Here is a 14,349-nt window from a genome sequence, read left to right on the forward strand (position 1 = left end):
CTTTGGACTGTGGGGGGAAACCGGAGCATCCGGTGGAAACCCACACGAGCACAAGGAGAACATGCAAACTACATACAAAAATGCCAACTGACCCAGCCGGGGCTCAAACCAGCGACCTTCTTGCTGTGAGGCAATTGCGGTACCCACTGCGCCACTGTGCTGCAGTTAGACAAGTTATCAGCTAATAAATAAAGCAAGTTGATTATTATAATAATAAACGATCTAATATATTCTCCAGCAGCACTGAATAGATCCAAAAGTCTGACTGATATTTATGAAAATATTATTAAACATATTTTAAGGCCTTTTAAAACATTATTATTATTATTATTATTATTATTATTATTATTATTATTATTATTATTATTATTATTATTTGTTTGGCAGGTACAATTAGCCATACTTGACACATTTTATTACTATTTTTTATTATTATTTCATTCGACTGCACATCCATAAATCTATTGCTCCACCACATCCCAAAGGTGCTCTATTGGATTGAGTTCTGGTGACTGTGGAGGCCATTTGAGTACAGTGAACTCATTGTCATGATCAGTAAACCAGTCTGAGATGATTCACGCTTTATGACATGGTGCGTTATCCTGCTGGAAGTAGCCATCAGAAGATGGATACACTGTGGTTATAAAGGGATGGACATGGTCAGCAACAATACTCAGGTAGACTGTGGCATTGACACGATGCTCAATTGGTACTAATGGGCCCAAAGTGTGCCAAGAAAATATCTCCCACACCATTACACCACCACCACCAGCCTGAATAGTTGATACAAGGCAGGATGGATCCATGCTTTCATGTTGTTGATGCCAAATTCTGACCCAATCATCCGAATGTTGCAGCAGAAATCGAGACTCATCAGACCAGGCAACGTTTCTCCAATCTTCTATTGTCCAATTTTGGTGAGCCTGTGTGAATTGTAGCCTCAGTTTCCTGTTCTTAGCTGACAGGAGTGGCACCCGGTGTGGTCTTCTGCTGCTGTAGCCCATCCGCCTCAAGGTTGGACGTGTTCAGAGATGCTCTTCTGCAGACCTCGGTTGTAACGAGTGGTTATTTGAGTTACTGTTGCCTTTCTATCAGCTGAAACCAGCCTGCCATTCTCCTCTGACCTCTATCATCAACAAGGCATTTGCGCCCACAGAAATGCCGCTCACTGGATATTTTCTCTTTTTCAGACCATTCTCTGTAAACCCTGGAGATGGTCAGCAGTTTCTGAAATACTCAGAGCAGCCCGTCTGGCTAACCATGCCACTTATAAAGTCACTTAAATCACCTTTCTTCCCCATTCTGATGCTCGGTTTGAACTGCAGCAGATCGTCTTGACCATGCCTACATGCCTAAAAGCATTGAGTTGCTGCCATGTGATTGTCTGGTTAGAAATTTGAGTTAACGAGCAGTTGGAGAGCTGTACCTAATAAAGTGGCCGGTGAGTGCATAACATTTAATTCTGTGCGATAATTATGAAAGTATTATTAAACGCAGTTGAAGTCATGTTGAGAAAACTTTGTTCTTAATATTATATTTTTGTTCATCAAGTTTTATTATTATTATTTTGCCATTATTTATTATAATTTGCCCATACTTGACACATGTCATTATAAATGCAAGTCCTTTTATGAAACAGACGAAGATTTTAAAAAAACTCCACCATTAAAATAAATGATTACATTTAGGTTTGAAGTGACATTAGACAACTGATAACAGATCATAAATCAAGCAAGATAATTATAATAATAATATTAACCAATCTAATGTATTCTGACACTTGATGCGACTGCTCAAAACTATGGTTGGCTTTCATCAATTGATGCAAACAATTATCTATTGCAGAGAACAATTACAGCCTCTCTCCCTCTCTCTGGCTGCAGAATGATAATGTGCTGATCTACTGTAATTATCTGGGGCCTCCATTATACAATGAGCTTTTTCATTTCATTTTTATGAGTGGGTTGTTTATAACTGAATGCTGGGTAACACTTTACTTGGAGATGTTCATAAGACTGACATGAAACCTTTATACGGTGCATTTTTCCACTTTTTTATGTTACAGCTTTATTCCAAAATTGATTAAATTTATTTACTTCCTCAACATTCTACACACAATGTGAAAAAGAGTTTTTGAAATTGTTGCAAATTTATTAACAATAAAAAAACTGAAAAATCACATGTACAGAAGTATTCACAGCCTTTGCTCAATACTGTGTTGATGCACCTTTGGCAGCAATTACAGCCTCAAGTCTTTTTGAATATGATGCCACAAGCTTGGCACACCTGTCTTTGGGAATTTTTGCCCATTCCTCTTTGCAGTACTTCTCAAGCTCTCTCAGGTTGGATGGGAAGCGACAGTGTACAGCCATTTTCAGATCGCTCCAAAGATGTTGAATAGGATTTAGGTCTGGGCTCTGGCTGGGCCACTCAAAGACATTCACCGAGTTGTTTTGAAGCCACTCCATTGATATTTTGGTGGTGTGCTTTGGGTCATTGTCCTGCTGGAGGATGAACCGTCGCTCCAGTCTGAGGTCAAGAGCACTCTGAAGCAGGTTTTCATTCAGAATGTCTCTGTACATTGCTGCATTTATCTTTCCCTCTATCTTGACTAGTCTTCCAGTTCCTGCTGCTGAAAACCTGCCTCCACCATGCTACACTGTAGGGATGGTATTAGCCTGGTGATGAGCGGTGCCTGGTTTCCTGCAAACGTAACGCCTGGTGTTCACTCCAAAGAGTTCAATTTTAGTCTCATCAGACCAGAGAATTTAGTTTCTGATGGTCTGAGAGTCCTTCAGATGCCTTTTGGCAAATTCCAGGCAGGGATTGGCTTCCGGCTGGCCACTCTACCATACAGGCCTGATTGGTGGATTCCTTCACAGATGGTTGTCCTTCTGTAAGGTTCTCCTCTCTCCACAGAAGAACGCTGGAGCTCAGACAGAGTGACCATCGGATTATTGATCATCTCCCTGACTAAGGCCCTTCTCCCCCGATCACTCAGCTTAGATGGCCGGCCAGCTCTAGGAAGAGTCCTGGCGGTTCCAAACATCTTCCACTTGTGGATGATGGAGGCCACTGTGCTAATTGGAACTTTCAGAGCAGCAGAAATGTTTCTGTAACCCTTCCCCAGCCTTGTGCCTCGAGACAATCCTGTCTCAGAGGTCTACAGACAATTCCTTTGTCTTCATGCTTGGTTTGTGCTTTGACATGCACTGTCAACCCTGGGCCCTTATATAGACAGGTGTATGCCTTTTCAAATCATGTCCAATCAGCTGAATTGACCACAGGTGAACTCCAATTAAGCTGCTGAAACATCTCAAGAATGATCAGTGGAAACCAAACGTACCTGAGCTCAATTTAGAGTTTCACGCCAAAGGCTGTGAATACTGATGTACATGTGATTTTTCAGCTTTTCAAAAACTCTTTTTTCACATTGTCATTATGGGGGATTGTGTGTAGAATGTTGAGGAAATAAATGAATTTAATCCATTTTGGAATAAGGCTGTAACATAAAAAAGTGAAGCGCTAAGAATACTTTCCTGATGCACTGTAATCATGTCATGAATGTAAATGAGATTATATGCATGCTTATAACAACTGTCATTAAGTGTAATGTGCTCAGTTATAACCTTTTAAATGTAGAGATGACATTGTATGTAATGACAACTTGACATAAGCAAATACACCACAAGCTGTTTTTGCCTTTATGCCAACTTGACATTAAGGCAAGCCAAGACAACAAAACTTGTCATAAGCATCATTGTTATGAAGCCATTATAAATGTGTCATCAATTCTATAACAGCATCATTAATGTCATCTTTGCATTTAAAATGACATAACTGAGCTAATGACACGCTTGTCAAAAGCATGCATAAATTCTCATTCACATTCATGACTTGTAAAGTGTTACCGAACACTGTATGCTAATGAAATGACTGCATTTACTTGTATCTCCGTCATGCAGGCTTTAGGTCCTCCTCTCGCTGGCGGAGGTCACTGCCAGGCCAATGCTGACAAAGTGTCACTTCCTGCAGGGCTTCTTCTCTAGACACTGAATCATGTTGGCACTGCTGCGCTGATGATGCCAGGAACAGCTTTTATCCCAGTCGCTCGCTCGTTCAGATGCTTCAGCTCTTGTGGGTCCCTTGGGAAGGATTTTCATCAGGGAATCTGGACTGGAAGAGAGGCACTAATAAAGAGTTTAATCTGCATGCAAAATGGATGCATTTTGGCAAGATGGGTATGAAGGGTGATGTATGTGTTGGTGCATTCAAGGGAATTTAGACTTTGAGGATGCTAATGCTATCGCCATGATGAAGGATGAGTTTGCATCCTTCTGGTGCTCTTGCCAAAAAAGCTAGATGTGTTTTTTCTTCCATTGGCTTTTGGATTATAAGATGCTGTATAGCCTGTCATTTAAGCCCACCCCTAAAACCACCAATTTCAAAATCAATAATGCTTTTAATTATTAATCTTATTATTTATTCATTCATTCTCTTTCGGCTTAGTCCCATTGTTTTATCAGGGGTCGCCACAGGGGAATAAACCACCAACTTATCCAGCATATGTTTTACGCAGCGGATGCCCTTCCAGCCGCAACCCAGAACTGGGAAACACCTGTACACACTCATTCACACACATGCACTCATACCATACCTGCCAACACTCCCGTTTTTGCCGGGAGTCTCCCATATTTCAGACCCATCTCGCGTTTTGTTCTGTCTCCGGGAATTTCACCCCCACAACCCAACCCCATCCTCAGCCTTTTTGGTACAGTCCCTGCATTGCTGACCTTGGTAGTACTGACCAGGGACCCTGCTCTTCAGTTTGCTTCATGCACCCACAACTCCCCCGCACCCCCCACCCGCTCTTCAGTTCACGAACATATCACATGCCCACCACCCAAATCCCCACCCCCACCCCCCGGTCTCCCGCATTTTCAGAGACAAATGTATGACTCTTACACTATGGCCAGTTTAGTTTACCCAATACACCTACTGTATAGGTTGTTTTCAATCATCTGGGTTTGGTGGCGTGCGAAATTTAGATGGAGGAACTAAAAAACTGAATGAGAGACAGAAAGGGAAGTCTGTATTTTTGAGATTTTAACCAGATTTCTGAGGAGATATAAATGGAAAATAAGCACATATGTTGGGCATGATCCTTATATCATGAAGAGAACCGAGTTTTCTACTAAACTAAAACATATTTGAGGTCATCATCGAGGTGGTATATACTGTAGCCTTTGCTCAATGCTTTATTGATGCACCTAGCAATTACAGCCTCAAGTCTTTTTGAATATGATGCCACAAGCTTGGCACACCTGTCTTTGGGAATTTTTGCCCATTCCTCTTTGCAGTGCCTCTCAAGCTCTATCAGGTTGGATGGGAAGCGACGGTGTACAGCCATTTTCAGATCACTCCAGAGATGTTCAATAGGATTTAGCTCTGGGCTCTGCCTGGGCCACTCAAGGACATACGCCGAGTTGTTGTGAAGCCACTCTAGTGATTTTTTTGATGGTGTGCTTTGGGTCCTTGTCCTGCTGGAAGATGAAAAAAAAACTGAATGAAAGACAGAGAGGAAAGTCTGTATGTTTGCGATTTATACCATATTTCAAAGGAGATATAAATAAAAACAGCACATATGTTGGGCATGATCATATATCATGAAGAGGACCGAGTTTTCTACTAAACTAAAATATATTTGCCTGTCATTGAGGTGGTATATACTGTAGCCTTTGCTTATATATTTGCAATATACTGTATAAGCTATTACACTACATGAAATATACAATAGGAAATACTATAGTGTTTGAAAGCATACTATAGATAGTTACTTGAATTAAACGTAGTAATTGTATTGTTGCTTTGGTGTGACGAAACTGTAGTAATAAACAAATTATTCAGTAGGCTTCAGTTTTATTTGCTATAATTATACACCATCACAATGCACCACCATAGTTTACACTACGTTACATGTATTCGTTTATCAGTTTACTATTAACAAAGAGTTGTACACATTACACGCTTTACTCTGTGGTCCAATAACATGTTTATTATAAATTACTATAGATTTTCCCCCATGCGGATATCTTAGAGGCATTACGATATAACATACAAAAGTGTGGACGCATAGTCTACATTATTATTTAATTATTTTTGTTAAGGGAAAATGCTCCACAATAATAACCGTCTAGTTTTGTTGCAAGGGTTGCATTTCGTTTTTTGTTCTGTCGATGAACTTGCCATCAACAAACATTCGCTGCTGCTGTGCATATAGACGTTACGGTTGATTATTCCACCAAAACGCCGATAAAGACTTAGGTTATTGCAAAACAAGACGGAGATTTCATTGTAGTGATTACATGGCAGGGTTATTTATATTCTGCTGGATTTTGTATAAGTGTGGTGGTGTATGTATCTGATTTTTATCTAACACATTACCATATTTATACACATAGCTAGGCCTGTATATAATCTTAATTGGTGCTGTCAAACGAATTATCGCGCTCAATGTTTGTACACATGGATGTATTGAATTCATGTTGATTACATGCTGCCTTCCGTTTTTCAGCCAGTTTCTTGAACTGTCCCCCCTTTATGAGCAACAACTTTTGGAAGTCTATAAAAGCTTTTTGGCATTTCTTAGTTTGGCTGATTTAAACAATTATAAACAACATAAAACAGAAACATTTTGATGTTCTGATAGTGATTCCTATGGAGAAGAATCACTTCCTCCATCTGATTCATCAATGACATTATGTAAATACAACCTATAGCGCATGTGTTTGGACTGTGGGGGAAACCAGAGCACCCTGAGGAAACCCACGCCAACACGAGGAGAACAAGCAAGCTCCACACACAAATGCCAACTGGCCCAGCCGGGATTCGAACCAGTGACCTTCTTGCTGTGAGGCAACAGTGCTAACCACTGAGCCACCATGCCACCCATTGCACAGATTATTTATTTGTCTTAAGTATAACAACGTGAGCCGGCAAAAAATAGACATTGTATATTTAGATTTCAAGCGGACTTTAAATTCATGCAAATGAGCAACTACTCATATCTGACCCAAAGTGATAGAGCAGCATGTATTGCTCCTGGGTCAAATGATAGCTTCGAGAACAAGTCTCCAGAGTTTGACTCTATAAATGATCTTTCGCATCTACAGTCTCACACTTTCTTTTTTTATTTAGCTTAGCCTTTTGTGTGACCCTGCCCTTACAGTTTATGCCTTAAAAAACTGTCCCGTGGCTGTTGTTGGAGAGGCTGTATCTCCTTCTGTGTTCTGTCACAGCAATGTGGGGATTTTTTTCACAGTTATGCAAATGAGCAACTGATATCTGACCCAATGTCCAAAGTGATAAAGCAGCATGCTTTGCTCCTGGGTCACGCATGAGCGCTTCGAGGACAAGTCTCCAGAGTTCGAGTCTATAAATAAACTCATAAATCGCACGTTTGAGCTGTCTTAACTGAAAATAACTTACAGGGGCATATTTTTATAATACAGTTGTAGTCAAAATTATTCAACCCAGGCTCATTCTGATTACGTACCTCTATATACATTTCTGGAGAGAACTAAATATGTCCCGGGAGCTACGTTTTTTTTGCAGTTTTTGTTTTTGCAAATCCACCAGAGGTCGCTGTGTACGCTTTTTCAGATCTCACGAGTGCCATTCGTGCCTGCTGTTCTCACATAAATCCACCAGAGGCCGCTGTCGATTGACTGTCTACTGACTGAAAGACTGACTAAACCTAACCAATAGTGTTTTTAAAAGCACAGATTGATCCGCCTAAACACAACACACAACTGCAGTGTTTTAAAAAGCAAATCAGAAAAAGAAAATCCCTCGCCTGATTTATTTTTTAACACGTTTTCAGATTTTACCACATTACTACCCTGTTATTTACTTGTTTATTTTATTTTTTAGCTTTAGTTTTTGTCTTACCTGCTTTCTTCTTCACCAGACTCATACCCTGTTGTTGCGGTCAACTCTTCTCTGCATCTCAAGTCCGCCGATGTACATGTCAACCAGACAAACTGGTAACAGCGGAAAAGCCGTCCACATAGAGGTAAGCGGTCAGCTGATAAGCGAGAAAAGGAAAGGTGTCATACCGCCCCATAACGTTCGTTTTAAAGATGAAGTACCATACTTAGCTCTGGCTACATAATTCACGATCTCCAGAAATGTACATAGGGCTACGTTTTCAGAACAGCCTATGTTGAAATTATTCGCCCGCCTGTTTTTTTTTTCTTTTTCAAATATTTCCCAAATTATGTTTAACAGAGCAGGGAATTGTTCATAGTATTTCCTGTATTATTTTTTTCTTCTGGAGAAAGTCTTAACTGTTTTATTTCAGCTAGAATAAAGGTAGTTTCTAATTTTTTAAAACCATTTTAAGGTCAATATTATTAGCATTGAGCCATATTTATTTATTTTGTTGACTGTCTACAGAGCAGACCATCATTATACAATGACTTTCATACTTACCCTAACTTTAAAGGTGCAGTAAGTTTGACACCCAGTGGTTGAACTAGGTATTGCACTTTTGGATCAAAACAAACGCAAGCAGAGGTTGCCAGATTGAGAAAGGAGTGAGTGATTTAAACAGTGTCCTAACTAACAGTTACTGCACCCGATAGAAGGAATATTTTCCATATTAAAATGAGTTTTTGTTCTAACGAACACCTCAAATTGATATATTAGAAAAGGCTTGTATTTCTCACAGTTTAACAACAGAAAACTGACAATGATCAGCTCAGGTACACCTCATGTGCTTTATTCAGTGTTAAATGCTAATAATGTGAGTTTGAATGCCATTTTACGTGACATTTATTGCCATACTACTGAAAGCAGCAGCAGATAGTTCACCTCAGATCTTGAAAACTGAATAAACTGTTTGAGATTCAACTTTAGAACTGAGACTCAAGAAACCAACACATATCAGTGATTTAGCATCTACATTTAATAATATTAAAGAGTTTTAATATGTAATAAATAGATTTTAAACCTTACCATTTCGTTGAAGTGCAGTAAGTGCACTATTCTGGTTTGGTGTTGGTGGGGTGGATGGCAAAGTGGTGTCGCGAACAAAAGTGTAGGGGGAGGAGTGCGGTTGAGGAGGCTGATCGGTAAAATGAGGTGCTGGATCAGATTTCAGAGGTGCCAGATCTGGAGCCGGCATGTTCCGGCACAAATTAAGCCCTGCACTTGCTAATTAATAACCTCATGTGAATCTGCGTCTCATTTTGGAGCCTCCTACTGTCCACTGGAGGTTGCATTTCGGTCATGGACGCATGCTTTCAGAGCCTTTCTGAATGAATGAATGAATGAATGAATGAAATATGCGGTTTTCCTCAAAGCAAACCCGGGGTGCTGAAATATAATTAGCTAAACTGGCATTGGGCAGGTTAAAGAGACCAAAACAAAGATAGACGTGATTAATAATATTCATTGTTTTGCATCAAGGTGCACATTTGTACGTCTTTCAGACAACTACAGAATCACACTTTCTTTTTTTATTTCCCGCCAGCTTAGCCTTTTGTGTGACCCTGCCCTTATATGCCTTTATAAACTGTCCCGTGGCAGTTGTTGGATCTCTTTCTGCCTTCTGTCACGGTGGTGTGGAAGAGGAAACATTCACCTTATTGAGGCATGGAGAGGCCAGAGGCGCAGCACTCGGCACTAATTACGACAGAAGAGAAGGGCACTGGAGCGCATGGAGATTGTGGCGTGTTGCTTTTTTTAACCTCTTGCTGCTCAAATGGAGAGATCTTTGAAAGTGGAGAGCTGAAGATGAAGGAAAACTGAATGGTTGAACAATTTTACATTATCATAAGCATAAGTGTGTGCGCTGTAGGCTCGTATGCTGGCTAAACATGTGAGGATTACATTTTTTCCCCTTTAAAGGTCCCATAAAGTGCTTTGAAATGTGAATTTCTATTTTCAACTCAATGTAAACTCAACTGAAACATGTAGAGGGGGGACATACAGAAAAAAATAATTGACTCATTCAGACTTGAGTGACTTTGGGTGTTTATACCAGCAGGGTTGGGCTGATAGACGATGGCATCGTCCATCGCCGCTGGCCGATAGACAACACGATGCTGAGCCAGCATTGCCGATCCTTCGCCAACCCCCCACCCCCCCTGGCAAAAAATACAAAAATAATATGTCTTAGTTTTAAAATGGCATTGTAGAATGAAAATGATCTACATCCACACTGTTTTACCTAGCATTTCTGAACAGCCCTCCGTCAGCTGAAAACGCACATCACGTGACCATGGTTGTGCACCTTTTTTACCGACTCCATTTTTTTTTTGTTGACTCCATTATAACGACACACATCACTCTGCCTATTCGTGCCCTGCGAAAAAAGTGATTGACAGGTGGTAATTTGTGTGTAACTTCTCTTTATTTATTTATGATTTGTTTATGGGTGAAACAAAGAGCATGCGGGTCTGGTAGTTGAAAGGGTAGAGTAATTAATTTGTTATGAATTATTTTAATCATAAATAATTAATTCACATCCGCCTATGACGACGATGCCATCGTCCATCGCGATGTTTTACATTAGACATCGTACGATGCTAAAATGGTCGACATCGCCCAACCCTATACCAGGGTTATATTATCTAAATGCAAATGTTCTCGCTGTTTTAAAGCGCACTATAGCTTATAGATATCCTTAAAACTAATACACTTATTGTAACATCTAAAAACTTTTACCATATGTGAAGGGTAAATAGGGTTTTCAAAGTAAGAGGCCACAAAGAAGTGCTAGTGGGGTTCTTGGAAAAATGAAAACATACGTAGAATAGTGTAATAATAGCCTATTATAAATGTAAATAATTATTCACTTTATTGGAATAATTGATTTTAACTGTGAAAATAATAAAATAAAATACAAATAATTATATTTACAAATAACGACATACATAAAGTACGCAAAAAGTAAATTAATAAATACATGAATAAAAATGTTATTTAAAATAATTAAAATGCAACCCAGGCTCATTCTGAGAACGTAGTCCCTCGTTTCTGGAGACCGCGAAATACGTCCCGGGAGGTACGTATTTTTGCAGTTTTTGTTTTCGCGAATCCGCGAGAGGCCGCTGTGCGCGGTTTTTCCCACGCTGTTCTCGCGTAAACCCGCTAGAGGCTGCTGTCAAACGACCTTCCGCCTGTCTGCCTGGATGACAGAATGATTGACTGTGCGACCGGCCAATCGGCTGACCCACCCTCCTCCGTCCCTAAACCCAACCAACGACGATTGACAAAAGCCGTCCAGAAAAAGAAAAGCCCTCGTCTGATTTTTACCACGTTTTCGGATTTTGACCACATTCTCACCCTGTGACGAACTTGTTCGCTTCATTTTTTGGATTTTGTTTTTGTTTTCTTACCTGATTTCTGGAACCGCTCTTCCCCGGACTCGAACCCGGTCGTCGTGGTCAGCCCCTCTCTGCGTTTCGACTCCGCCAAAGTACATAAAGAGCTAACCGGACAAACTGGTTGCAGCGGGAAAGCCCTCCACACGGAGGCGAGCGGCCGGCTGGCCGGCCGGCAAGCGGCGAAAGGAACAGCGTCACACCGCCCTGCAGCGTTCGCTTAAAAAAAATGAAATGCAGCCGTACGTACCCCCGGCTACGTATTTCGCGGTCTCCAGAAACGTCCACGGGACGTTTTCAGAATGAGCCTGGGTTGCAAATATGAGGGGTGTATTAATTTAATTAATTGATTAAAAGAGTATTTAACCAAGATTCTTACTAAATATTTTCCAAATGGGTCATTCCTGGCATTCAGTAATGTTTCAACTTGAGCAAACTCATTTTTTAAAACTGTATTGATTATATTTTTTAAAAGCCTACATAATTAGGCACAATAAATTTTTCCCACCTCTGCAATTAAAGCATTTATATTATTTTCTGTTTCATTCTTATTTGGACACCTTTTATTCTCAACCTCGTAACAGACAAAACTGAGTTGTTAAAAATAGTATTTTACAAAGCTTTTGCTATAAAACCATTGTTTACCTATTGCTCATATCCCTTAAGTCAGTTTAATGGCTAAAATAATTTAATGGCTAATAATATTAATTTAATGGCTAATAATATTAATTTAATGGCTAATAATATTAATTTAATGGCTAATAATATTAATTTAATGGCTAATAATAATAATTTAATGGCTAAACTAATTTAATGGCTAATAATATTAATTTAATGGCTAATAATATTAATTTAATGGGTAATAACACTTTTAAAGCAAAGTACTCTAAATGAAGCGAAAAAAATTCTGAACAATCCATCTCACGTACTCTTGCCATTTTACGATCTTTTACCTTCTGGTAGAAGATACAGAACCTCCCGCTGAAAGCTGAACAGACTTAAGAACTCTTTTATCCCAGTGTCAATCAGACTATTGAACACTGATCGATAGTGTGCTCATGCTTTTTTTTCCTGTATGTAATTCTTTTGCATGTTTGCTTATTTTTAATTTTTATTGTGTCAGAACTTGCTGAAGTGCTTTATGAGTCCACAGAAAATTTCCCCTTGAGGGACAATAAAGTATACAAACAAACAAACAAACAAAATGATGCGGTCTCTTAATTTTTCTAAAAAAGTTTTACATTTAGATGTCTTACCCAAACCACATATTTACAGTATTAGGCTTTAACGTGGTGGTTCAATCTCAGGAAGAATTTTTTTAATTTTTAATTGTTTTCCTTATTTTATTTTTCAAAAATATTAATGTCACAGGGTAAGAATACAGTGACGGGGTTGAAGACCGTAACAGGGTTGAGGGGACATTTTAATAAAATTTTAATTTGTTTTAATTATTAGAAATTACAGCTAAGACTTAACCAAAACACTGTTATTTATTTTAGCTAAACATTTAGCAAAGCCATTATTCACACTGAGATGAAATTAAACTTCATTAAACCAAACTACAGCCAGAATTCAAAAATGTAAACTGCTGCAGGTAACAACCCCGAAACAATGACATGTGTAATGGGGTTGAGTGTGATGGGGTTGAGTTTTTAAAACAAAATGAGCTCTGCTCCTCATGTGGTTTTAAAGAAGGCCCACATGGCAGCAATTAAACAAGAATGTTATATGGTTTTGAAATCAAAAACAAAAACTCAGATTCCATCTTGGTACTATGTTATGGGTTTGAGTTGTTAAGCTTGACCGTACCCTTCCTAACTGTGATAAACCTCAAATAATGTAAATAAATTACAATTATTTCTTGCCTTTTGCACCATGCTGTTAAAGAGAGCTGAATGATGTCACTCTCTGTCTGTGACGTCGTATAAGGGTAGAGTCTAAATTGCTATAGGTGGAAAAATGCTGGCGTGACAGGGTTGAGTTTATATTGAGGGACATAACTTTGTAGCCTGTTTTTTTATTTATTTTTATTTATCACCAGAAAACAACAAAAATAAGTAGTAATACTGAAAAAAAAAATTACACACTGTGCATTTTATAAAAAATTTTCTACATGCAATTTCAAAGAAGTGCCTGTGGGACATGACTTGCTTGGTTTGTGACAGAAATATTAAATTTTTATGCTAAAAATGCTTTTAATGTATTTTTTAAAATTAATTATAATGTACAAATAAATCAACAAAAAATGCTTTTGAAATGTAATTTTAGTCAATAACCACTTTAAAAAATTTGGGGGGCTGAAATATTACCAAATGCCAGGACTGACCCAAATAATATTTTACTCATTTAAAATATTTAATTAAATGTATTTTATACCATGGAAACATTGTATTTAGGACAGTGTTCCCTCACATAAGAATTTATTTATATTTGTAGTTTTGTAACATTAAAAACTCATCGAAAAAAATGACCATAGTTTTAGTACAAAAAAAGTTTTTTGTAGTTACACCATCAGTAACCTCAAATTAAACATGGTTTAGCTACACTTTTTAATATACATTAAAGTGTGCTCAATAAATACACTACTAAATGGTTATAGGCCTAATAAAAACATTGTTCATAATAAAATGGGCAATATTCATAAGAGATTCCTGTCTGCAGAAGACTTACTTTGTATTTACGTTTTTAAACGTGTATATTCCTGAATCATTCAGTTTAATTCCCGTACATTTGCTATGATGGAGTTGAAGTCTCCACAAATATATGATAGCCTGTTCCTGCGATGTCGTCGAATGGAATTTGTGAATCATTTAGTATTTTTAAGCCATTATATACTGTTAAACTCTCTTTACTTTGTTAAAATGTGTTAAAATATTGTAATTAATCTGTCTGACAAGATCTCTGTTTTTCGCGCGCGTTCTCCTCTCTATCCTCTAGTGACATCCAGCGGATATAAAGT

This window comes from Danio aesculapii, chromosome 7, assembly GCF_903798145.1.
Source record: "Danio aesculapii chromosome 7, fDanAes4.1, whole genome shotgun sequence".
NCBI classification, from domain to species: Eukaryota; Metazoa; Chordata; class Actinopteri; order Cypriniformes; family Danionidae; genus Danio; species Danio aesculapii.